General features: G+C 64.7%; 1 pseudogene; it reads left to right on the top strand.

Moving 5' to 3' along the window:
• The first annotated feature begins 328 nt into the window (after positions 1-328).
• Positions 329-6,106, top strand: LOC149128203 (uncharacterized; annotated as a pseudogene).
• The last annotated feature ends 19,896 nt before the right edge of the window (positions 6,107-26,002 follow it).

Raw genomic sequence — 26,002 nt, 5'->3', positions numbered from 1 at the left:
TGATGGCCATGGTCCCCTTGCCCCCAGCTGCCCCGGGTCCTGACTCTGCCCCGTCACTGTCATCTTCTCGCTGGCCCAGGAGGGAGTTGGCTGAAGGGAGCAGGGCCAATGTCCCCCACCCGGGGGCAGTGCGCTGGGTCCGCGGCTTCCCACCTTGAGGGCCGAGCGGCCACCTCTCTCCATTCCCCAAATCAGGGGTGATCTCGGCCGCTCTGACCTCTAAGAACTCGGGTGGCTGCTGCTGGGAGCAGCTGGTCAGCCCTCGGGCCGAGTGCCTGCCGCCCGGGAGCCGTCCCCAGGGCTTTCCGTGCAGGCAGCTGTCATGGCAATGCGTCCAGAGACGTCTCTACCGGCTTGTGGACTGAGCCCGCCCTACACGGATGAGAAGTGTGTCCTGTGCCGTTCAGCGCACAGGAGCCGCTCCGTGGAGGCCCAGAGTCGGGCTGGGGGTGTTCCTAATTTCCGGGGTGGGAGGAGCTGGGGGAGGGGAGGCTTCCCTGGGAAGAGGAAGGGGCTTCCAGAGGACAGCGGGAGGGCGGATGGTGTGGCCGGGGTGAGCAAGGTCGCGGTGACCCCGTGAGCCCAGGCCCCGGCTTTGGGACTTCCGCCTTCACAGCAGCATTGCCCACTTTTAGGGAGAGTCCTGCTAGGGCCGCTGTGGGAGCCCCCCACCCCGGGTGTCCCCCTCTCTGTCTCCCCACCATCAGTGTCCCCCACCCTGTGTGTCCCCCACGCTCTGTGTCCCCCCACACTCTGTGTCCCCACCCTGTGTGTCCCTCCGTGTGTTCCCCACCCTGTGTGTCCCCACCCTGTGTGTCACCCCTATGTGTCCCCCCTCTGTGTCCCCCACACTCTGTCCCCCCTCTGTGTCCCCCACCCTGTGTGTCCCCACCCTGTGTGTCCCCCACCCTGTGTGTCCCCATCCTGTGTGTCACCCCTATGTGTGTCCCCCCTCTGTGTCCCCACCCTGTGTGTCCCCACCCTGTGTGTCCCCCGTGTGTCCCCCTGTGTGTCCCCCCTCTGTGTCCCCCACACTCTGTGTCCCCACCCTGTGTGTCACCCCTATGTGTGTCCCCCCTCTGTGTCCCCCAACCTGTGTGTCCCCACCCTCTGTGTCCCCCATCCTCTGTGTCCCCCCTCTGTGTGTCCCCACCCTGTGTGTCCCCCCTCTGTGTCCCCCCTCTGTGTCCCCACCCTCAGTGCCCCCCACCCTCTGTGTCCCCCATCTGTGTCCCCCACCCTCTGTGTCCCCCCTCTGTGTCCCCCACCTCTGTCTCCCCCCTCTGTGTCCCCCACCTCTGTCTCCCCCCTCTGTGACCCCCTCTGTGTCCCCCCTCTGTGTCCCCAACCTCTGTGTCCCCCCTCTGTGACCCCTCTCTGTTTCCCCCACCCTCTGTGTCCCCCATCTGTGTCTCTACCCTCTCTGTCCCCCCTCTGTGTCCCCCACCCTCTGTGTCCCCCATCTGTGTCCCCCCTCTGTGTCCCCCACCTCTGTCTCCCCCCTCTGTGTCCCCCACCCTCTGTGTCCCCCCTCTGTGTCCCCCACCCTGTGTGTCCCCCCCGTGTCCCCCACCCTCTGTGTCCCCCCTCTGTGTCCCCAACCTCTGTGTCTCCCCTCTGTGACCCCTCTCTGTTTCCCCCACCCTGTGTGTCCCCCCCCGTGTCCCCCACCCTCTGTGTCCCCCACCCTCTGTGTCCCACCCTCTGTGTCCCCCACACTCTGTGTCCCACCCTCTGTCTCCCCCCTCTGTGTCCCCCACCCTGTGTGTCCCCCACCCTGTGTCCCCCCACCCTCTGTGTCCCCCACCCTCTGTGTCCCCCACCCTCTGTGTCCCCCACCCTGTGTGTCCCCCACCCTGTGTCCCCCCACCCTCTGTGTCCCCCCACCCCCTGTGGCCCCCCTCTTTGTCCCCCACCGTCTGTGTCCCCCCCGTGTCCCCCCACCCTCTGTGTCCCCACCGTCTGTGTCTCTGCCCTCTGTGTGACCCCACCCTGTGTCCCCACCCTGTGTGTCCCCACCCTCTGTGTCCCACCCTCTGTGTCCCACCCTCTGTGTCCCCCCTCTGTGTCCTACCCTCTGTGTCTCCACCCTCTGTGTCCCCCACCCTCTGTGGCCCCCTCTGTGGCCCCCTACCCTCCCCCTCTGTATCCCACGGCTCTGGAGGTGGAGCTGGGCCCCTCGTCCTCCCCTCCCCCAGCTGCCTTAGGTGGGAGCCCCACCCCTCCCCCAGCTGCCTTAGGCGGGAGCCTCACCCCTCCCCCAGCTGCCTTAGGCGAGAGCCCCCTTCGCCCCTCAAGCTGCCGCTCACGCTCCCGCCCCGCCCCAGTCTGCTCCTCGCTATAAATCCCGCTTTGCCTGTCTCATTCATGGCTGAGCCCTTGCTCTGTCCCCATCTGCACGGTCCCCACGCCCGCCCCTCTGTCTCCCTGCCATCCTTGCCCTGTGTGGGTGAACTTGCGGTTGGTAACAGCAGGTGCACGAGTGGGAACTTCAGATAACGAAAACCCCAGACAGGCCTCTCTCCGCATCTGCGGGGTCTCAGATGCCTCTGGTGTGGGGGCGGGACCTCAGCCCTCTCCCCCTGCCTTCCCACTGCCTCCCTCCATGGCTCCAAAGCCGAGCTCGTGCTGGGCAGCCGCTGTTCCGCCTCCCAGCCCCTCTCCCTCCCTCGCCCCCTTTTCCCACCCACCCATCCGTCATTTCTTCCTCCACGCACCTCACACCCACCCGATCACCCCTCATTCTTCGGTCTTTCCTCAGTGCCCATCCTGTGCAACCGTACCACAGTGTCCATCAGGCCAGGCTCCCAGCACCCAGCAGGTGCTCACCACGTGCCTGCGTTCCATTCACTGTGTGGCAAGCAGCTGGTGCCTGCTCTCGGAGGCTACCAAGTTGGACTACGCCCCTTCCGGGAGCAGTTAGAGAACACGAGGACGAATCTATTGGCTCAACTGCTCGTTCTGGAGTCGCTCTTCAGCGGGGGGTGTTTGCGCCCCAAAATGGCCTCCTCTGTGCGGTGGTGGGCGGGGTGCCCTGGTGCCCGCTCCCTGGGTTGGAGACAGGTGCTGGTCTTGGCTGCAGAGACCGCCTAGGAGGACGGGTCGGGTGGCGACGGGGCTGCCGCCAGCAGAGGGCAGTGGCGGGCTGCTGTGCGGGGAGCGCTCTCTTCTTTCCTGGATGTTCTCTCGGAATGGACTTGGCTGGGCTTGGTGGGCGGGAGGAGCCCCTGCCGGCTGCCTTCCCGGAGCTGGCTTTGAACTTCTGCCCGTGCTGGAACTCGGGGAGGTGTGAGTCAGGGTTTCCCCGTCCCTGAGGGTCAGGGGAGGCCTCGCTGGACCTCCGGCTAGCACACGTTCCACCGCACATGCAGAGGCCCAGGGAGCAGCCCCTGGGGGCCTCCTGTCACCGTGCTGCGACCTGGGCCCACGGAGCTCCCGGTGGGCAGCGAGAGGCTTTCTCTGCTGTTTCCTGGCTGTGAGGGTCCCGGAGCGAGTGCACCTGCCAGGACCCTCCCCCAACTCAGGTGACCCGTCCGCGGCTGTCCCAGTCGGCTTTCACCATGGAGCCTGGGATTTTGTTTCCGAGGCTGAACAGAAGGCTGGCGACACAGGACATAAATGTGTCACGGCCTCTCGTCGTGGAGAGGGGGTTGCCGGGCCAGGTGGCCAGAGGGTGCCTCTGCTGGCTCGGAGCTCAGCCCGAGGGGAAGCCAGGCAGCCCCGGCCGTGGGCGCTGCACCCAGAGACGGGGCTGGGATCTGTGAGTCACGGAGTCTGGGGGGCACTGCGTGGGCTGCGCTGTGTCAGCCTTGCTCTCCTGTCTGTCACAGACGTGTGTGTGTGTGTGTGTGTGTGTGTGCAACAGAGCCAACGAGAGTGTGCGAGCAGACAGCGTGGTGCAGGGGAGACATGTGGCCTCTGATTAGCTCAGCCACCTCGGTGACTGCAGTCATTCGGGCCTGTAACGGGGACAGGCGCAACCAGCTGGAAGGCGGTCATTTACCGCCTGGCTCTCTTCCTCCCCTCCCTCCTCCTCCTCTCCACCCTGGAAGGAGTCGGGGCGTCCCCGGCTCCGTGGCGCAGTGGAAAGATCCAGGGGCCTCTGCCTGCCAGCCCTGCCTTGGAAAGGCACACAGTGCAAACCCTGATCCAGGAGCCAGACGCCAGGGAAAAACCTCACCACTTCCAAGCCCACGGCTGGGGGAGGAGACGCCAGAGAGGGTGCGGGGCTTGCTCCCAGCAGCCCGCACCCGAGATGCAGCGGCTTCCTCAGGGAAAAGGGGTTGCGGGACCCCCTGCCCTGAACAGACCCCGCTGAGCCCTCCTGAGTGGAACAGCCCCAGGCAAGGCCGAGCCCCCCCACTGGAACCCTCCTGCCTGCCCTCCCCCTCTCCCCGTGGCCAAGGGCGGAGATGCGCTCAGACAGGACAGCCCTGTATGAGGGTGGGCTAATGGGGAAGATGTGGGGAGGGGGCTGGCGCAGGCCCCTGCCCCGGGCAGCCCAAGTGTGGCTGCTTCTGCTCCCACCTTCCGCCAGCTCCAGGTGTCTGCGCTAGCGCTGGCGCTGGCACTGGTGATGGTATTGGCGCCGGCCCTGGTGCTGCCCGAGGCGCTGCCACCCTTCCTGCCGGTCCCACCCCACGCACGCAGTCAGCAGCAACAGGCACTGGAGGAAGTGGGTCAGGACCATGTGGGCGCCCAGGGGCCCTCGCGGGGCAGCCGGGCAGAGTGGGGAGGACAGTCACTGACACCTCGCCACGGCCAGCGTCCCTGGATCGATTCACTCATTGAAAATGCCGAGCGTCTGCTCTGTGCCGAGCGCCGTTCCAAGCGTGTGGGGTCTTGGGGGCAAACACAACACACGCAGCCCCAGCCTGGGCAGACGGGGGTCTCAAGGAGAGCAGGGCCAGGGCCCGGGGGTGCGGCTCCCTTAGGGGTGCAGGTGGATTGAGCGTGAGCAGGTGAGTGACCAGGGCGTGGGCATGGTCCCGCTCCCGGTACTACCTGGCCGCGCGGCCTCGGACCGGGTCACCCCTGGTCTCTGGGCTCCAGGTTGGGCCGGTGTCTGCCTCCCAGGGAGGATCTGTGATGGCGGAGGCCAGGGCCCGCCCGGCAGTGGCTCTGCCCCCTCCCCGTTTTCCTCCTGCCTGCCCTGGCTCTGGAGGGTCCGGGGTGGGGGGTGCGGGGCACAGTGTCCTGGGAGCCCCCCTCTGCTCAGCAGTGACTCATGGGAAGCCAGCTTTGGCAGGGGGGGGGGGGGCTTGGAGAAGACGCCGCTGCCCTTTCGTTTTTAGCTCAATTTTGTGAGCAGAATGCTCCTGGGGCCAATAGATCTCTCCAGTAATGAAACTGTAAAAAGAATTGAGTTTTGCTTCTCCAGCTTAAAGGACAATCCGTGCCCTTTCCCCAGTCCCTGGTGTGACAGCAGCAAGCGGTCACCTCCCAGCCTCCGGTCGGGCCCCTTCCCCTCTGCCTTCCAGAACACAGTCCCCCGGGGCCTCTGTTGTGGTCCTTCTCTGCATGGGGGGGGCGGCCTCAGGGAAGCAGCTGGGCGCAGGTGCGCGGGTCAGCGGCTCCTCCCTCCCCAGCTCCTCCCCCTCCCTTGACCCCCCGCCCCCCGCCCCGGGCCACAGCTCCACAGCCGCAGTGCTGAACTTGCTCCTGCTGGTGACACTGGCAGGCGTCTGTGTGTCCCCTCCCCCATGATGGCCAGCCCCTCGTTGGGGGGGTGGGCGCGTCCCACCCGTGCCGGCCCGGGCTCCGGACAGCCTCCCCAGAATCCACCCTCAAGCTTCAGCCTGGGACAGCGAGGGGGCTGGCGGGACCCCCGCCCAGCACAGGGGCTTCTGACAGTCACGTGATGGAGTGGAAACCCTCCAGCGGAGGAGGGGCCCTGCCTGGTGGAGGAGGGCGTGGGAGGAGGTTAAACAAGGTCAGGGGTGCGGCCCCGTCCTGATAGAACCAGGGTCCTTCGAGCAGGACACCCCCGGGGCTGGAGCTTCCTCTCCGCCCCCAGGACGCAGAAGGAGGCCACCTGCTCGCCAGGGAGCGGCCTCACCACCTGCCCGCAGCTGCCCGGCCCAGGCGCTTGGCTGTGGATGCCTGAGCCTGGGGCAGAGTGGCCATCTGGGCAGGCGTCCGCGGTGGCCGGGCCTGGCGCGTCCTCTGTGGGCACCGCGGCGACGGCGGACCACTGAGCGCCTGGAAAGTGTCCGTAGCTGCGGTCAACCTGCTCTTCGGCCACGCAACCGCGGTGAGAGACGATCAGGAAACCGGAAGACGCGTGTGTAGGTGCAGCGCCCGAGCAGCAGGGGGTGCAAAGCGGGCGTGTGCTGGTCCGCTGACTTGCAGGCCTGCACCTGGTGCCCCCACCTCCGCTACCGGGGGCGGGCATCGCCAGCCCCTAGAGGGCGCCCTCGGGCCCTCCCTTCTGGCCCTGTCACTCTCCCAGATTGCCGGCTGTCCTGGATTTCAGGTAAGTGAGCCGTAGTGTGTGTGTTCTTTGTGTCTGGCTGAGTTCTCTCCAAGTCTTTTAATATATTTAAAAATTATACCTATAATCTGCCATCCTAACCATTTTTAATATTATAGTTTTGGATTATTATTTTTTTTAAGATTTATTTATTTACACGGGGGGGGGAGGGAGAGGGGGAGGGGGAGGGAGGGGGGAGGGAGAGGGAGAGATGTCTTCCATCCGATGGTTCACTCCCCAGTTGGCCACAACGGCCGGAGCTGCGCCAATCCGAAGCCAGGAGCCAGGAGCTTCCTCTCAATCTCCCACGTGGGTGCAGGGCCCAAGCCCTTGGGCCATCTTCCACCGCTTTCCCAGGCCATAGCAGAGAGCTGGATCAGAAGAGGAGCAGCCGGGACTGGAACCAGCACCCATATGGGATGCCAGCGCTTCAGGCCAGGGGATTAATCCTCTGTGCCACAGCACTGGCCCCTCGGATTATTTTTAAAACATTTATTTATTTGAAAGAGTGCGACAGCGAGCAAGATAGCTTACCTCTGCTGGTTTGCTCCCCAAATGCCTTCAACAGCCGGGCTGGGGCCAGGCTGAAGCTGGGAGCCTCCCACAGGGATGGCAGGGACCCAAGCACTCGGGCTGTCACCCCCCAGCGTGTGCATCCGCAGGAAGCCGGACTGGCCGTGGAGCTGGGATTCAGACTCGGGCGCTCTGATTCAGCGTGTGGTGTCCTACCCAGCGGTTTAACTGCTGTGTCGCAACACCTGCCCCTTCCAAAGCCGTTTTCATTTGTTTGAAAGGCAGAGCAAATGCGAGAGGCCGAGGGCGGGCTTCGTGCCACTGAGCAGGGTCTCCGGGAGCCCCTCCCCTCCCGCCGCCCTGGCAGCCCCCCAGCCCTCCCCGGTCTCTGACGGGGACCCCTCCAGGCAGCTCCTGTAAGAAGAGTTGTGGCACTCAGCTCTTTGTGTCCCGCCCTCTTCACGTCACGTCCTCGGGGCTCGAGCGTGGTGGATGGCGTGTGGGCGTCTCTTTCCTGGAGTGGGGTTCCTCTGTGTGGAGGCGTCCAGTGGCCGCGTGGGCTGCTGTGAATAGCGCTGCCGTGAACACAGGTGTCGGAGATCGCCCCCAGAACCCGTCCTCAGAATGCTTCCATCAAAAGCCCATTCTATTTTTAACTTTTGAAGAGCCGATTTGCGCTTCCCACAGTGGCTGTACCATTTCACACGCTCTGGTTTCTGCTGCTTCTCATTGAATCGCAGACTCGACAGTGTTGTGAGTAGCAGGAATCTGTTCCTTTGAATGGGCTGTAAGAGCAGCACCTGACCTGCTAATCCCCTACGATGGCCGTGTGCATTGTTGCTTCTACTACTGTAGCTGCTGTGAGCCTTCTAGCGTGCATCTCCCGGTGGCCATGTGCACCTGCCACTCCTGCGGACTTATTTTAATCTTTTTTATTTTAAAACATATTTATTTCTTTGAGAGGTAGAGTTACACACAGAGAGAAGAGAGAGAAAGGTCTTTCACCTGCTGGTTCACTCCTCAGATGGCTGCAAAGGCCGGAGCTGTGCCGATCTGAAGCCAGGAGCCAGGAGCTTCCTCTGGGTCTCCCACGTGGGTGCAGGGGCCCAAGCACTTGGGCCTTCTTCTACTGCTTTCCCAGGCCATAGCAGAGAGCTGGATCGGAAGAGGAGTAGGCGGGACTCGAACCAGTGCCCATATGGGATGCTGGCACTGCAGGTGGGGGCTTCACACCTTTGTCACCTGGGTGGGCTGTGGCTCCACCCCCAGCGCTGGATCCCACCAGGGTCCCTCCTGCTGTGGGTTCGAAACACGGTCCCTTCCGCAGCCTCTGGGAACACCCACCTGTCTGTCTTCCTGTTTTGCCACCACAGGTGTTCCGGCTGCGGAATCCGTTTGGGCGCTGGCTGTCTGCCACCTCTCAGGGTGCTCACCGTGCTGCCAGGCGCTGTGCTCTGAATGTTGGTGTCCCCCAAATTCACGCCAGACCCCGACCCCAGAGTGGCAGTTCTAAGGGGTGGGGCCTCTGTGTGTGGGGGGGGGGGTGGCCGGGTCTTGAAGGCCCTGGCCAGGCTGAAGCCAGGAGCCTGGAGCTCCGTCCAGGTCTCCCCTGGGGGTGCAGGGGCCCAGGCGCTGGGCCATCTGCCGCTGCTTTCCCAGGTGCATTAGCGGGAGCTGGATTAAGGTGGAGCAGCCAGGACTCAAATGGTGCTCGCATGCCACGCTGGGGTGGCAGGCAGAGGCCTTACCCACGTGTGCCACGATGCCGGCCGGCTCAGCCCCCCTGAGGGGTTCCAGGGAGCTCTGGCCCCTCCTGCACGTCCATGCAGTCCTGGCTGTTCTGTCGCAGCAGCTGAATGGACCAGGATGTCGGGTGCACCACAGCCTTTTCTCTGCTGAGGGGTTCCCGGCGCCCTGTGCCGCCGCGCGGTCAGCTGGGCGTTTGTGGGTTTGCCTAATTCACTGTAGCTGCTGCAGGCGCGTAGTTCACACCCGAGTGTGGTTGGCTTGTGCGGTGCTTGCCTTAGAGATATTGAAAAAACTTTAAATTATTTTTTAAGTATTGAGAGGGGGAGAGAGATCCCTTCACTGGTTCTCGGCCCTAACGCCCCTAACGGTCGGGGTGGACCGGAGCCGGGAACTCCGTCTGGGGTCCTATTTGGGTGGCCGGAACCCAATCGCTTGGGCCTTCATTGCTGCCGCCCAGGGTCTGCACTGGCCGGGGGCTGGAGGCAGGAGCTGGAGCTGTGGGCCCCGGTGTTGTAACCACCAGGGTGGGGTCAGCTCCAGCGCAGACAGCAGCCGGGTGCCCGCCGCCGGGGGTCGCTCTCCCGAAGTCCACGGTGCCTGCTCTGGGACCTCCTCGGCCCTCGTCCTGGGGGATGACAGCTCCCTCGCCTAACTCAGGTCTAGAGCCATCTCCTTGGAGAGACGGCAGCCCCCCCCCCCCCGTGCGAGGGTCCGCACCAGACCCTCCTGGGAGCCCCTTCTCCCCAGGGGAGTGGCCCCCACTCTTAGCTGAGCTTGTTAGTCCAGCACACCCAGCTCCAGACAGGCTGAGTCCTCTCGACCTGGAGAAATGCAGGGCGTGTGTCCCTGCTGTGTAGACCGAGCCCCGAGGGATTTCTTCCTTCTGGGAGAAGCCGGTTTGTCTGCTTCCGGCAGAAGACAACCTCGTGATGAGCCCAGAAATCAGTACTGTTTATCTTTATATTTGAGAGGGAGGGAGAGAGAGAGAGAGAGAGGGCTTCCATCTGCTGGTTCACTTACCAAATGCCCGCACATGGGCAGGACTGGAGCCAGGAGCCTGGAACTCACTCCAGGTGGATGGCAGGCACCCAAGTACTTGAGCCATCACCTGCTGCCTCCCAGGGTGTAGGGCGCACATGGCGTCACCCGTGTCCCTCAGCTGTGTTGTGTCTGTAGGGAGGCAGGTGTAGGGTCCACGTGGCATCATGCGTGTTCCCTAGCTATGTGAGTTGTGTCTGCAGGGAATCAGGTGTAGGGCCCACGTGGTGTCATGCATGTTCCCCAGCTGTGTGTGTTGTGTCCCAATCTCATGGGGAGGCAGGTGTAGGGTGCATGTGGCGTCACGTGTGTTCCCCAGCTGTGTGAGAGAGATCTTTCATCTGCTGGTTCACTTCCCAGTGCCAATAACAGCTGGGGCTGGGCCAAGCTGAAGCCAGGAGCCGGCAGCTCCATCTGGTTCCTCCATGCCCCAGCACAGGCCCTTGGGGAGGGGGGGGCGGCTGTGTGCGGAGCCTGATGGCTGGCCACGCCCCCAACTGGCCCAGGTTTGGGTTCCCCTGGGGCGCACGAGGCTGGTGGGGTGGCAGCAGCCTGTGGGACTTTGAGAGCTGGAGGGGTGGAGGTAGGCGTGGGGCGCCCTGGGGCTGGGCCCGGTCCCTGCGCTCCTGGCTGCCTCCCTTCGGTCCGGCGCGGAGCCGCGGGACCCGCTGGATCCTACCGCCGCTGCCTTTCGTGGCTCGGCCCCATCAGGAGCGCAGCGTCCTGCAGCCGGGTCTCGCTGGCCAGCACAGCCTGGCGCCTGGCTCTGGAGCCACAGGTGGCCTGGTGCGGGGGGCGGCGGCACAGCGCTCGGGTCCTCACCTGCGAAGCTGGGTCACACCACTGGTCCCTGGAGGAGACGGGCATTGGGCAGGGTCTTGCACGGAGGGAACTGGAGCCAGAGAGGGGAGGGGCTTGTCTAGGGGGTCCTTGCTCCTGTGAGACGCTGGCCCGCTCAGGCGGAGCCGTGGGGAGGGGTGAGGACCCCAGCCATCTGGTGCCACGCGCAGCTGTGGGGAACCAGGGGCGTGCTGGGCGGTGGTGCCCAGTGCCGGCCCACAAAGCTAACTGCACTGGTCTCTCTGGTCTATTTATAGACGTGAAATGTACAGCAAGTCGTGCAGGAGGCGGTGGGTGGGGGAGGTTTCTGTTTGACTAATTTATTTTTTTTCCCTTTGTAGCGGTATTTTCACAAACCCTTTGGATTGTCTCCAAAGAGAGGAGACTTAGCACGAAGCTGCTGACTTTGCCGACTTGAGGACGAGAGGGAGAAGGAAGGACAGAGGGGGACAGACAGACAGACGGACACGGGCCTGGGGAGCAGAAGAGGGGGGCTGGGCGTGTGAGGGCCTGTGACAGCGCTGACGGATATATTCTTCCTATAAGGAAACTGTATTTGAAAGAACTACCCGTTTAAAAATCGTGGGCTATTCGACTGCAGGGCCAGTGCCAGGAACCCCGGGCAGGCCCAGCTCCGCGCACAGCCAGGCCTCTCCGCCTCCTCACACTGGGCCGTGGGGAGCAGCCTCGCGTCTTGCCTTTCGTTTACATATTTTTCAAGATTTATTTACTTATTGATTTGAGGGGGGGAGGGACAGAGAGAGAGAGAGAAACCGATCTTCCATTTGCTGGTTCACTTCCATAATGGCTACAACAGCCAGGACTGGGCCAGGCCGAAGCCAGGAGCCAGGAGCTTCTTCCAAATCGCCCGCACAGATGCGGGGGCCCAGGCACTAGGGTCGTCTTCCACCGCCTTCCCAGGCTATTAGCAGGGAGCCCGCTCGGAAGCGGAGTGGCTGGGACTCGAACTGGTGCTCTGGCGCAGGATGCCGGCGGCACTGTGCCGTCACGCCACCCTTCTTTGGCCTTCCACTTCCTGTCTCACTCCCGCCTCCTCCGTCCTCCGCGGTCTCCCCTCTGCTCTGGAGTTCCACTCTGACCCCTGGTCTCTTCCAGGAGGTTGACAGCCGATCCGGGCCGTGCCGACCCTCCTGCCTCCTGCCCAGGGCCTGGCGCTCACTCCCAGCTGGACAGAGACGAACCTGACACCTTGAAAGCCCTCAGCAAGTCAAACGGAGCCGTGTTAGCCTAACCTCGGCAAAAACCTTCAAAGTCTAAAAAAAACCATCGGCTGTGAGTGCCTGTCCAGTGGGTGTTAGAATGGGGCGGGGTGGGCCGCCTGGGCCTTCTGTGGGATTCACACAGAGCTGCACGGCCTCAGATCAACTGCTTTACCGCGTGCCTCAGTTTCCCTTTCTGTAAGTGGGAGGTCGAACCAGAACAGTGGTTTCCAAACCGGTTTGGGAAGCAGATTTCTCCCTCCCTCCCCCTCCCCCTTCCCCCTCCCTCCTTCCCCTCCCTCCCTCCGTCCCCCCCCCCCCCAAGGTCTTGGTGAACAGCAGCGTGCACGGCTGTTAAAGGCAGGCACCGGGGTGCTCGGCCCCGTGGTCAAGGCTGGTTCTGTGTTGCACACCTGGGCTCCATCCCCGGCTCCATCCCCGGCTCCGGCTCCTGACGCCAGCTCCCTGCTGATGCAGACCCTGGGGGGCAGAGGGAGTGGCTCAAGAGATTGGGCCCCTACCGCCCCCGTGGGAGAGCCGGATGGAGTTTCCAGCTACCGGCTTCAGCAGAGCCCAGCCCCACTTGCTGGGAAGGGGTGGGTGGAAGGAAGCTCTGTCTGTCTGTCTCTGTGCCAGCAGGTCCACGGTCCACGGGAGCAGATGCCCAGCCCGGGCTGCCTGGCTTCCGTCCAGCCCCTCTGTGCCTCCACTGCTCCTCTGTAAGGGGCTCCCACGATGGCTGAGAGGGGACCCCTTGCTGGCTCAGGTCCACCCTGGGGCCTGCCGCTAGTGGGCGCTCTGTGGACCGCAGCTGGCCGCTTCTCCCAGGGTCTGAGGCAGGCTGGGGCGGGCTGGGCCTTGGCGACTGCTGCTCCCTCCCCCAATCCAGCCCCCCCCCCAATCCAGCCCCCCCCACACCCTGGGGGCTCCCAGACCAAGGCTTCTGTGGGTGCCAGGAGGCTGTGCTCTGTGCTCTCAAAGCCAGGACAGCACCCGGAGCCCGGGAGCCCGGGGTGGGCCCAGCTGGCAGGGCTGCGGGGCAGCTCAGGCGAGCAGGGGGCTGGGGGCCTTGGCCCCTGCCACGGCCCCGCCGGCACCCAGCCTGGGTCCCCCCAGCCTCAGGTTTCCCTTTGGAATCCTGGTCTTGGAAGGCCCCCAGGCAGGCGAGGAGCGACCCAGGGCTTTGCGGAGCCCCCCCACCCCCACCCCCCGCGCGCGCCAGAAGGTGCAGCCGCAAGGTCAACCGTGAAGTTAGCTGTAATCACTGATGGCCCGGCTGGTTGTCATGGAAACCCCTGCGCAGGACCTGGTCGGTAGACCCTTCCTCCCGCCCTCCCCTGCCTTCCAGCTGCCTGGGGGGGCAGCTCTGAGGAGCTGGGCCGGGAGCAGGCGCTGTCCGTCAGCCCCTGTCTCCAGCCATGGCGTTGGGGGAGATGTGAGCACCCCAGGCCTGGGTGACCTCTGCGCTCAGGTCACAGGAGGGGAGGCTGTGGAGATGGAGATAGGAGCACCACCTCCCCGCCTGTCCCCAAGGCCATGACTGCATTGGGGGTGGAGGGAGGCCAGGGGGTCACGGGGGTCACCTGCTCCTGCCCTGGGCTTTGACCTGACCAGTTGAGAACTCCCGGAGGCAGAGGTGCTCCAAGTGGGGTCGGTGGGCCCGCAGCTGGGGGCAGGTTGGAGCCAGGCATCCCCAGCCCTGCCCTAGACTCCCCAGGGTCTAGACGCGGGAGGGGCCCAGCCGCAGCGTCTGATTGGCGAATCCTGGTGAGCCACCCTGTGCCCGCTGTTTGGGGAATGGGCGTCCCAGCCTGCTCTCCCTCCCAGCCCCCTCCCCTCCCGCTGGGGCCGAGTCTGAGCTGGCTCCGGGTTCCTGGGCGCACAGCAGGTGGGGCCAGGGCGGCCAGGTGGTCCTGCCGGGGCTCTCTGCTCCCTCCGTTTTACTCTGCCACAAGGAACTCCGCAGACTGGGCCTTAGCCCAACAGAAACTTAGTGCTCTTGGTTCTGGCTCCGGTGGCCTCTTCCCCATGCCTTCACCTGGCCTCACCCCTGGGCACACGGCCCAGTCCTATGGAGTTAGGGTCCCACTCTTAGGTAACCTTCTTTTTATTTATTTTATTTATTTTATTTTTTTGAGGGCAGAGTGGACAGTGAGAGAGAGAAGAGAGAAACAGAGAGAAAGGTCTTCCTTTGCCGTTGGTTCACCCTCCAATGGCCGCCACGGCCGGCGCGCTGTGGCCGGCGCACCGTGCTGATCTGAAGGCAGGAGCCTTTTTTGTACTTCTCCTGGTATCCCTTGGGGTGCAGGGCCCAAGCACTTGGGCCATCCTCCACTGTACTCCCTGGCCACAGCAGAGAGCTGGCCTGGAAGAGGGGCAACTGGGACAGAATCCAGTGCCCCGACTGGGACTAGAACCCAGTGTGCAAGTGCCGCAAGGCGGAGGATTAGCCTAGTGAGCCGTGGCGCCGGCTAGGTAACCTCCTTAAAGACAACCTCCACGCAGCTCAGTCCATCACTCAGCCTCGAAGGGACCCAGGCTCGGGGCCTGGGAGAGGCAGGGCTCTGTGGCTGGTGTTTGCAATATTTTACCATCACTCCTAACCCACTTACTCCCCGAAGGGGCAGGTGCCCAGGTAGGTAGCGTGGGGGCTGTGGGGAGTGACAGTTGTGTTCTCCTGTCTAGAAACTGGGCAGAGCGGGGAGGGTGCTGTTGGCCGGGCAACCGCAGGGGAGGGGTCCTGGCCCACCCAGGCACATCTTGGGGCTGGGACAGGCTCCATCCCAGTTCTCACGGCTTGGAAGGGGGCAGAGTAAAGGGAGAGGGGCCTTGTTGGGTGGGGGGGCTTCTCAGCACCTGGGACACCCAGGCATGGAGCTGGTGCAGGGTGGCGGGTGGGATGGCCGCTGAAGGCCTGCTTCACGCATGCAGGAGGCCAGTGCACATGACCTTGCCCCTTGTCATGACCCCTGGAGGCGTCTGTGCACCAGCCTGGCCGTCACGCCTCCTGGAGTCAGAAGGCTGTGGTGGCTGGGGCTGTGTGCGACCCGTGCAAGCCAAGCGCCTGGAGGTGGAGGCGGGGGCTCTCAGGGGGGCTTCTCCCAGCCCGGGGTCCAGTGTCTGTGCTTGTCCTGTCTGCGCCCACCCCAGCGTTTGACGCCTGGGGCAGAGTGGGCGGCAGGGGCTGCTCAGGTGGTCCCGGGGGCAAGCGGTGCTTCTCAAACCTCAGTGACCACAGAACCGCCTGCCCGTGGCGCTGGGGGCTCCAGGTCTGGGGGGGAGGTCCCATGCAGGATGGGGGTTTCAAGTCTGGCTCCCAGCCCTTCCCAGATTTCTGATCCCTCCAGGGATGGAGGCAGCCGCTCCCCAGCTCCGAGTGGCCCCCCGGGTTCCTGGCTCCCATCTGAGGATTTGGGAGGACCCCGGTTCCATCCACCGGCGGGGGGCAGCTGGGGGACCGTCCTGTCGGGGTCAGGGCTGCCCTATCCTGGCAGGCAGCAGCCGGAAGTGGTGCCTTCACACTGCACTCCAGCTACACAGTTCCCGGCCCCTGCACGGCTCAGCTTCCACCGACAACCTCCGTCCCCGCGGCTCTAGGTGATGCTGTGTCCCGAGCTTGGGTGCCTGTCGCTTCCCCCAGGGAGGCCACGCCCCGGGCATCCTTCTCAGCTCAGTGCAGCCCCCTGCTGGCGGGCTGACCAGCCAGGGCGTCTCAGGCGGCCACCTGCTTCTTTGGCCGGCCCTCCCCACTGTGTTCTCTGCTCTTCCCTGCCCTGCCTGGGCCTCGGGGGCTGGCCGGTGTGGACCTCATCAAAGACTCATTCAGGGCCACTGGGCGTGGCCGGGGGAGCCTGGAGCAGAGAGGCGGGAAGGTCCCTCCTGCTGGCCCTCAGCGGCCTCTCCCTCCCATCACCCTCCTCTTCTCCGGCCTGGAATGCTCCCTGGGCGCTGCCTCCGTGTCAGGCCTGGCGGCCAAGGGCTGGGGCCAGCGACTCCCGATGCTGGCAGTGTCTGCTCCCTCCTCGGCAGGCAGCCGGTGCACTACTCGCAGCTCACGAGACGGTGAGTTGCACCGTTCACCCGAGTGCACCTGCAGGAGCTGGACCTGCCTGCCTGGGGGCCCGAGGACAGCTCGGAGCTGCGTGGGGGTGACCCTCACGGGTGCCTGCTGTGCCTGGGGACTTCGTCTGTGTCCTTCTTCCTGCCTCGGTTCAGGGTACCCAGTCCCACTCCCTACCCGGGCAGTTCTGCCATGGGCAGCAGACACCTGTGTCTCAGCCCCCTGGGACGTGGCCTTGGCTTTGGGGTCTGCACATCACTGCTGGTCCCGGGCTGCTGTGGGGACCCAGAGCCGTCTCACAAATCAACATAAATCCTGCAAACCCGCAGCCCATTTCGATGCTTAATGCAAAACATAAACACTTTAAAGTCGTTTCAGAATCAGGCAGGGTGGGAATAATTCGCTCTCATCATCATTTACTCCAAACGCCTCATTTCATCGTGTGAGTCATCGGCCAGAGGGAGAGGCGGGAGACGGACGGCGGCAGCGACAGGATTAGAACCAAGGGGGCAGAGAGGCTCTGGGGAGGAGGGGCCCGCTCCCAGGCGGGCACAGCCCTGGGGGAGGGGAGCCTGGGCCGGGCACCGAGAGTGGCCCCTGAGGACAGGGCTCCAGCCCGAGTCAGCTGCTGGCCAGCAGGGGTTCTGGGGCAGGACCTGGCCTGCTGCCTGGCCTCAGTTTGCTCATCTGGGAAGTAGACACGAAGACTGGCTTGTGGTGGGTGGAGCTGGAACAGGTGGATGAGGGGTGGGAACCAGAGTGGGGGGCATGTGCAGAGCAGGTGCTACGGTTATTCCCCCTTACCCAGCAGGACACGAGACCCCCGTGGACACCTGGAACTGAGGCTAGTACTAGCCCCTGTATACCCTGGGCGTCTTTCTGTGCAGACGGACCGGGGTTGGGCTGGAATTTATATATGGAGCACAGTAAGAGTAGCAGCAGTGGCTAATAACAGAACCGTCGGAGCAGTGGCTGTGGCGCAAGTCCTGGGAGTGTGGTCTCGCTCCAGGAGTCAAGACAAAGCCTTTTCAGACTGCGGTGGGCTGGAACCGGCCGGGGACAGTGAGAGGGCGAGCGCGCCCTTCCCGGCCCTGACGCCATGCCCAGGCCACTTCGGGAACAAGTGGCCCGCTTCTGTGTCCTGCTTCACTGTCTTCTTGTTTTGTTTTTAAGATTTTTTTTTTGAAAGGCAGAGAGAGGCAGAGCGAGAGCGAGAGAGAGAGAGAGGTCTTCCATCTGCTGGTTCACTCCCCAGACGGCCGCAATAGCTGGAGCTGTGCCGATCGGAGGCCGGGAGCTCCTTCCGGGTCTCCCATGCAGGTGCAGGGGCCCGAGGACCTGGGCCATCTTCCACTGCCTTCCCAGGCCATAGCAGAGAGCTGGATCGGAAGTGGAGCAGCCGGGACAGATGCCCGTATGGGATGCCGGCCTGCAGGCAGTGCCTGTACCACCACTGGCCACAATGTGTTTTATGCAAACGTTGATTTCCCCTGCCAAGCTGTGGCCCCGAGGGTGGGGACAGGCTTAGCAGGAAGCTGGTACTCAAACTCAGCCACTCGGACTCGGGATCTGAGCATCCCAACAGGTGGCTTAACCGCTGTGCCGAACACCCGCCCGGAGACGCACGAATTGAAGGTGTCGCCTCTCCGCTTGTTGTGCCTGAGCGAGTGCACACAGGAGCACCGTGCACGGACGCAATGTGCCGGTCCTTTATTGCCGGTGGTGGATAGCCGGCTCATGCCCTAAAGAACTCTCCACCCGAAGCTCAAAGCAACAGGGTTTATAAAGGCAAAAACCGCAAGGAGGGGAGGGGACCACGTGGTTGCTAGGATGGGGGGATACATGGTTACTAGGGACAAGCCGACCTAAGGCCCACGGGAACCTAGCATCAGTTACAACCTTGGCAATAAAGTACAGTGTCAGCGGCCATCGAGGTGCAGCCTGTCTGTTTCAAGTGTGAGCCATCTCGCCAGGGAGTTTCTCTGCTCTGCCAAGTGGGACGTGGTCTCGCGGTGGGGGGTGCTTTTTCAAGATGGCGTCTCGGGTGCTCTAAATCGGAGTCCCTACTGTCAGGGTGTTTCTTCTCGCTGAGTGACGCCCAGATTCAATGCATCTCCACCCGTGGTGCTGCGGCCGGGGCTCCTGGGGAAGGGAGCCACGGGGATCCGGGGGTCCCCGTGGATCAGGACGGCTGCGCCGCAGAGGGGCGAGGACGGGTTGGGAGCCGCGGAAGGAAAGGCCAGCAGGCTGGACGTGGCCCTGCAGAGAGCAGGCAGCACAGCGGGCACGCCCAGCATGGCTGCTTCCTCAGCTGGACGCCAGGCCGGGGCGGGGGGCGCACGCTGTCTGCTTGGCCTCAGTGTCACCTGTGCTGTGTCACCTGCACCAGTGACAGTGACAGCAGCCATGGGGCCAGGACAGGCTCAGAAAGGGCTGAGAACAGGGCTGTGCACTCGGTGGGGCCGGGGCCCTGCTCCCCTACCCGCCCCCCCCCAGGAATGCAACCGCGGGAGGTTCATTTCTTGGAATTTTGGTCCGCAACAAGCCTTCACAGTTCCCCAGGGTGGGATCGTCGCCGTGCCTGGCGGGTAAAGCTGCTGCCTGCTGTGCTGGGACCCTGTGTGGGGCCGCTTCCGACCCAGCTCCCTGCTGTGGCCTGGGAAGGCAGGGGAAGATGCCGCAAGTGCTGGGGCCCTGACCCACGTGGGAGACCCGGAGGAAGCTCCTGGCTCCTGGCTTCAGCCTGGCCCAGCCCTGACCATCGCAGCCATCTGGGGAGTGAACCAGCAGATGGAAGACCTCTCTCTCTCTCTCTCTCTCTTTCTGCCTCTGCCTCTGTAACTCTGCCTTTCAAATAAATAAATGAATCTTAAAAACAGAAATTCGAGCTGGTGCCGCTGCTCACTAGGCTAATCCTCCACCTGCAGCGCCAGCACTCCGGGTTCTAGTCCCGGTCGGGGCGCCGGATTTGTCCCGGTTGCTCCTCTTCCAGTCCAGCTCTCTGCTGTGGCCCGGGAGTGCAGTGGAGGATGGCCCAAGTGCTTGGGCCCTGCACCCCATGGGAGACCAGGAGAAGCACCTGGCTCCTGCCATCGGATCAGCGCGGTGCGCCGGCCGCGGTGGCCATTGGAGGGTGAACCAACGGCAAAGGAAGACCTTTCTCTCTGTCTCTCTCTCCCACTGTCCACTCTGCCTGAAAAAAAAAAAAAAAAAAAAAAAAACTAGAAATTCCTCTCGAAAAATGGTTCCTGATGGGGCGATGCACCTTGGGCAGGCAGGCGGCACCATGGAGCGTCCGGGGCGGGGCCTCGGGCTGCGGAGGGCAGCGGGGGGGGGCAGTGGTGGAGAACCCGGGGTTGGGGGCACGAGTCCCTGCCGCCGACTGCAAGCCCTTGCCCCTTTCCCATCGTCCCTCTGCAGGGTTCCCTGCAGAGCTGGAGTTATTCCCGGGACGGCTGGCAGCCCCGGGGCTCCCTGGGGTACTCTGTGCATCCAGCAGCTGGAGGGAGCCCTGGAGGAGGCGGGACCCAGGGCACCGGGACCAAGAGGGTGCCCCCCAGGCCAGGGCCCCCAGATGGGCTGGGGAGAATCCAGGGCAGCACAGTCCTCACTGGGTGGGCTCCACTGGGGCACTGGGTCCGGGGATGAGCAGGCCCCTGCCCTGACCCGAGGCCCCCACCGGCCAGGGGGGTGGGGCAGATAAGTCACGGCAATGAGCAACCTGGGAGACGGGGCCTGCAGGACCGAGCTGGGCTGCAGGGGCGGAGGCCGGAGGGGCGCTGAGGGAGGAAGCGAGGGCCCAGGGCAGAGGTGCCAGACCTGGCCCCCACTCAGGCCTCGCAGCCTCAGGGACTCCGCCTCCACTGGGGATAGTGGTCCTGTCTCGCAGGGCTGAGCAGTGGTTGGGGGAAACACTCTGAGGAGGGGGCGCTGCACACGGACACCTGCCATGAGCTCACCCGCGGCTGACCGCCCAAACAGCCTGGCTTCTCCGCCCCCGCCCTCCGTGGGCAGAAGGAACACGACGGTTCTTCGGGCTACGCTTGGTCAGAGGCCAGCGAGGAGGAGGTGACTGCCTGGGCAGAGACAGGTGCACATCCGCCTTCAGCCGGGGGCCATCGCCCACCCATCTGGAAGCCGCACAGCCGCCCACACCGGGCCGGGGCTCTGCAGCCGCCGGCCTTTGCTAACCCACTCTCGCGCGTCCACCACGGCTGCTCGTTACGTCACCGCAGGGCCAGGGGCTGCAGCGGGGGCCAGCCTGACTCTCTGCCTCCCTGACCACTGGCTGTGCCACTCCAGCAGGGGCCGGACACCCCACGCCTCGGTTTGCTTGGCTGTAAAGTGGGCGCTGCTAATGGCATCGAGGCAGAGCTCAGCCAGACACGGCGTCCAGCTCCACCTTGGCCAAGGAGATGGGCACGTGGCCAGGTCAGGGGGTCAGGCTTGTTCTCCAGGGAGTTTGAATCCTGAGCTTCTGAGACGCGGACGGCAGGAGCAAGCCCGCTCGCTGGGGTCTCTCCCTGCTCTGAGGCCACTGACGCTAGGGTAGGGAGGGCTCCACCCCATGGCCTCCTCCCACTCTAAGCTCCCCCCACTAGCACGTGGTTTTGGGAGTAGGGTCCTGCTTGTGAATTCTGGGAGACAAGCACTCATCCCACACCAGAGCCCGGCCCCTGGGGGAGACTGTCGCGGTGGGTCTGGGAGTCCAGACAGGCTTCCTGTCCCGCCTCGGGCAGGGTCCTCGGGGGGCTTCCTGGAGGTGGGGACGCGTGGGAGGGGTGGCTAGACCTCGGCCAGGGGAAGGGACCAGGAAAGGAGGCGCCAGCAGGGAGGGAGACAGCAGAGACTGGGCAGGAGGATGCTGAGCCGGGTGGCGGGCAGCTGTCCCCCTGTGCCCAGGACAGCCGGCCAGCCAGGGCGCCGATGGGAGGGCACCCTCCCGCCCTGTCCAGCCCCACACCCTCCCCGTCAGGGTGCGGGAGCAGCATGGCCATTAGGGCCAGGATGCTAATGGATCGGCCGCCCGCTGCTTGTGCCGGGCTTTTGTGAGCATTTTTGCACTGACTGCTTCGTGTCGTTACCCACGGCCATTACCCAAGCCGCCCTGTGCGCAGACCCGGCCTGCGGCTGGGAGCCACACCCCAGGCAGGGGGCACGGGGAGCAGAGTTGAGCTGTCGCCTGTGCCCCCCGGTGCTCGGCGGGCGCTGCCCTTCCCGGCCAGGTGCAGACCTCAGGTGCGGCCCCTGGACAAGGTGGAGGCGGCCACACTGCTGGGGCGGGGCTCCCTTCCCTGCGGCTTCCTGTCCTCACCCTGAGTCCCAACTGCCGACCCCACAGTTCAGCCACCCAGAGGGCAGGGACAGGAGCGGGGGACAGCACGGAGTCGTGGCCGAGTCTGAGCTGCTTGAGGGTGCTGGTGACCTTGGGCCAGGCCAGGTGGGAGGAGGACGTGGCAAGGGGTGGCGGGCACCCGGGACCCCGTCCTCGGCGCTGCTAGGGAGCACGTGTCTCCACTCCCGTTGCGCGTTCTTGCCCCCGCGGGGCTAAGCGTTGGAAGCAGAGGTGTCAGGTGCAGGGGGAGAGCGGGAGGTAGCCAACGGGAGGCGTGAGCACACGTTCCCGCGAGAGCGTGGCCCCCCTGCACGGACTACGTGAGAGCTGCCCTGGAGGAGGGAGCAGGGGGAGGCTGCAGGGGTGCAGGAGCCGCAAACCCCGAGGGTGTCCCCGTGTGTCAGGTCACTTTGGGGGGGCAGGGGCTGCCCGTCCTCCCCGGCCTGGCGCCCCAGCGGGTGGCGGCTGCACCTGCAGGCTCCTGGCACCTTGCCTCCCTCACCTCCCCACCCCAGGCACCCCCAGATCCCGTCAGCCCTGCCTCCTAGACACCTCGCAGATTGCAGCTGCGTCCACCTGCGTCACCCCCATGGCCACAGCACCCGAGCGAGCCAGATCTGGGGGACACCCAGGCTTTCCTCTCTGCGGTCCCCTCCCCCTGCAGCCGCCCTGGCCATTGTTCTTGCCCACTTGGACTCTGGCCAGTGCCCTCCCTCCCCTTCTTTCTCCTCTACTCACTCTTCAGTTCATTTGACACCTCCTCCAGGAAGTCTGCCTGACATTCCTGCCTGTGTCAGATCTCCGTCATCACAAGTTCTCTCATCGGTGGCTTTTGTCATGGGCAGTCTCACACCGAGTCCTATGTGTGACTCTTTATGTCCCCCGGGCTCTGACAGTCCAGTAGGTGAAGGCCCCCGCGTCTCTCACCCACAATGCATCTCCAGGAGGAGCACGTCTTGTAGGAAACCTTATAGGCACGGCTGCCTGGGTTTAGTGCTGGTGGCCTGGAACAGCAAAGGCACGGATTCCCGTGGCCTCCAGGGTGGGGCCACCAGGAGGAGGGGTGGGGCAATGAGGCCACGCCCCCTGAGGGATTGGGCTATGAGCTGGACAGCAGCTGGCAGTCACCCGTGGCCAGCGAGGCCGGAGGTGGCATTCTGGCCCAGCCGGGCTTCCCTCGGCTCTGGCACGGCCCCTTCCCACTCTCCACGGGATCCGTGCCAGGACACACTGCCCAGCATTCCAGTCCTTGTCACTCACCTCACAAAGTTCTTGGCTTTGCTTGGGTCTGAGGCCCTGAGCCCGGGGTGGGGGGCGCTCCCGGGTGGCCTCCTTGCCCAGGGGCCAGCAGGTGGTTTGCAAACCCTCTGGGCAGGGAGAGGCACTTTGCGCTTGGGGTCCCAGTGGAGCAGGCCAGGACCCTTGACCTTCGGGGTGCCCTGGAGACGGCAGGTGTCTGGGAGAAGGCCTAGTGTTGCGAAGCCACCACCTGTGACAAGGGCATCCCATACCCGAGCACTGTGTCCTGGCCAGCTCCCTGCTGATGGCCTGGGGAGGCAGCAGAAGCCAGCCCAGTGCTTGGGCCCTGCACCCACATGGGCGACCACAGGGTGTTCTGGCTCCTGGCTTCAGCCTGGCACAGTCCGGCTGTTGTGGTCAAATCAGGAGTGAACCAGCGGATGGAAGGTCTCTCTCCTCTCTCTCTCTCTGTCCCTCTCCTGTGTCTACCTCTTTATAACTCTGCCTTTCAGATAAATAAATCTTAGAAAAAAAAAAGTCTGGGCGAGAGGGAAGCTTGCAGGGGCCTGAGCAGGCGGCACCGGCCGGGACGGCTGTAGTTCCCGCACGGGCGTCTGGGATGGAGGACTGTTCTGTGCCGGCTGACAAGGGCTGCTCGCTTCTCCGAGAGCCGTGCCTGGGCCACCGGGGAAATGGCTTTGTCGGAGCCCTCGCTGCCGGCGGCCAGGGTTACGGATCAGCCTCTGGGAGAAGCCAGCCAGCGGGGCCCGTGCGCTGGGCTGCACTGCAGTGTGCCCGTCTCTGCGTGGCGCGTCTGGGACACATTTGTCCAAAAAGGAGCGTGTTTGTGTGTGTGTGTGAGAGAGAGAGAGAGAGAGAGAGACAGATGGGGGAGCGAGAGAGAGACAGAGAGAAAGAGAGAGACAGAGACAGAGAGGAGAGACAGAGAGACAGAGAGAGGAGAGCGGTCTCGTGAGATGAGCCCAGCGAGCTCCAGCAGCGAATTCCATCAGAAAATGATCCCTGCGCTTCCTCCCCGCCGCACGTGTCTGCAAGATGGATGGAGCCGGGCGCGTGCCTGCTGCGCTCACGGCAGCTGCACGGACTGCGGGTGGAGGGGAGGGGGCAGAGTGTGGCTGGAGAGACCCCCAGGCCTCGCAGCTCTGCCGGTCCTGGCAGGAAGGGCTGCGGCCGGGGGCCGGGCAGCAGCCGGGGCTTCTTGGGCACGGGGAGCTGGGATGGGCGCAGAGCCGCAGCCCGGAGGCCGCGATCGGGAGAAGCCGCTTCGGTGCACACGGGAGACGCAGGCCGCGTTTCGTTCTGGGTGTGTTTTGATCCGTCGCTCCCACTCTTTGCGGAACGCAATTTTAAAAGGCTCCTATAAAAAAGCCATTTTAATTATTTAAATTCCTGCCAGGAAAAGGACGCGCTATTGCAGATCCGAAGCGCTCCCGGTCAGCGTCTCATCCCCGGGAATGCGGCTGCTTTCCCTGATGCCTTTGGGTGGGGTGCAGGGTCCCGGCTGCCCCCGGGGCCTGCGATCCAGGAGAGCGGGCCACGAACAGGGCTGAGCGCGGGCTCGGCCTGGAGGTCCGGGCCTGCGCGCCCCCACCCCCACTCTTCATCCGCAGGACTGAAGCCTCTCATCGAATCGTCACCCGTGCCAAATGGCCTTTCTCCATCTTGACACGCTGCGTCACCGCGGCCGAGCCTGCTCCATTATTTATGGCTGCTCGGCTCAAGCTGATGGATCACGGTGTGGTTCCTGAGCCCTGCTCCGGGCGGGCCCGCCTCCCCCTCGGCTCCCCTTCCCCTGCCGTCGGCCCCTTGGGCCTGGGCCCCCCAGGAGCCCTGTGAGGGGCGGGGATGCCGAGGTGGGGGCAGCGGGGACTCTCCCAGGCCTGTGTGCAGGCAAATGGCAGAGCACAGCTCGGAGCAGCTCCACGGGCCCCGGGTCTCCACGGGCTCCCGGTCTCCACAGGCCCCGGGTCTCCACGGGCCCCGGGTCTCCACGGGCTCCCGGTCTCCACGGGCCCTGGGTCTCCACGGGCTCCCGGTTTCCATGGGCTCTGGGTCTCCACGGGCCCCGGGTCTCCACGGGCTCACTCTTCTGGAGCCCCTTCCTGCTACATGGGGGCCCGGCTGCTCCCGCCCCCTTCCAGACCGGGGCTCACCAGCTCCCACCTCCAGGAAACCGCAGCCTTTGCCAGGCTCAGCGCTGGTCTCCCCAACCCTCCCCTGCCACGGTGGGTCCTGGGGCACCTGCAGCTCACTGGCAGGGGCCGGTGGGGGCAGCCTGTCCCCTCTCTGCGCCTGAGCTCCCACCGTCTGGCAGCCTGTGAGAAGCCCCCCCCCCACCAGCCTCCTCCCAGCCTGGACCCTCCGTCTGACTTTCCCCTCCTCCCAAGTCCCCACAGGAAGCCACCTGGGACCCCTCCCTGCCGTTCAGACGGCAGTTACCCTGCACTGCCGTCACCATCGCGGTCTGGGCTGCCTCCCCTGTTAGACTCCCAGGGGCCGTGCTGGCCTCACCTCCACCTGCCTGGGGCAGCACAGGGCCCTGGAAAGGAGTCCAGGTCTTCCCAGGCCAGGAGCCCCCAGCGCAGCCTGTGCAGTGCCCCCTTCTGGGCGGGGCAGGCAGTGCAGCTGCACCCAGGGCCTTGAGTGGGAGCCCCGGCACAGGACCTGGCCTGCAGGGGAGGGGGCCCGGCTGTCCACCCGAAGCTGGCGGTGGCTGCCCCTCGGGCCCCTCTGTGGCGGGAGCTGGCGGTGGCTTCCAGCGGCCTGTGACTGCCCCCGTGCCCCCGTGCCAGTGTTGAGAGTGGGACCCCCCAGGGGGTGCCTGCAGGTAGGGGCGGGGTGGCCCGGCCTCCTTTGGCTCTCTCTGTCTTTCCACCTCCCACCATGTGGTGATGGCGCCTGCAGGCCCTCCCCAGGCGCTGGCGCTGGACCCCGCCCCTCCATCCAACTCCAGACTGAGAAATGAGTTCTGCTCACAGCTATGCTCTGACGGTGGTGTGAAGGGACCAAGACTCTGGTCTCAGCCCCGTTTTACAGGTGAGGAAATCCAAGCTCAGAGAGGTGAGGCGACCCACCTGAGGTCACACAGCAGGTGTGGCAGGGTTAGGACTCAGCCCAGCCTGGCTGCCTGGTGTCCTGACCACACTCCGGCTGTCTCCCACTAGCCGAGGACACTGAGGCCTGACCCAGGGATGGCATACCCGGGGCGGCCTTGCCCCATCCTCTGTCGCACTGCTGAGGGAAGCCCTGTCCTGCCTGGGAGGGGCCCAGACGCTGCCGTGTGGCTCCGGAGCCCACCTCCCACTCCCCATAGAAGGGCTGAAGCCAGGCAGGCCACGCCTCGGGCCGAGCCAGAAGGCAGCCGCACCTGCCGTGGGCAGCTAGGGGCTGGAGGGGAAGGGGCGGAGACGGACAGGGTGGGAGGGGGCCTGAGGTCACCGCCGGCTCCCTGCTGTGTGGCAGGTGCCGAGGGGGTCTTCCCCAGGGAAGGCGGTCTAACAGGAGGCAGGGCGCAC

Source organism: Oryctolagus cuniculus, chromosome 2, assembly GCF_051225735.1.
Source record: "Oryctolagus cuniculus isolate XC-2025 breed Fujian yellow rabbit chromosome 2, ASM5122573v1, whole genome shotgun sequence".
NCBI lineage: Eukaryota > Metazoa > Chordata > Mammalia > Lagomorpha > Leporidae > Oryctolagus > Oryctolagus cuniculus.
The sequence above is the reverse complement of the archived record's forward strand: the minus strand, read 5'-3'. Positions and strand labels throughout refer to the sequence as shown.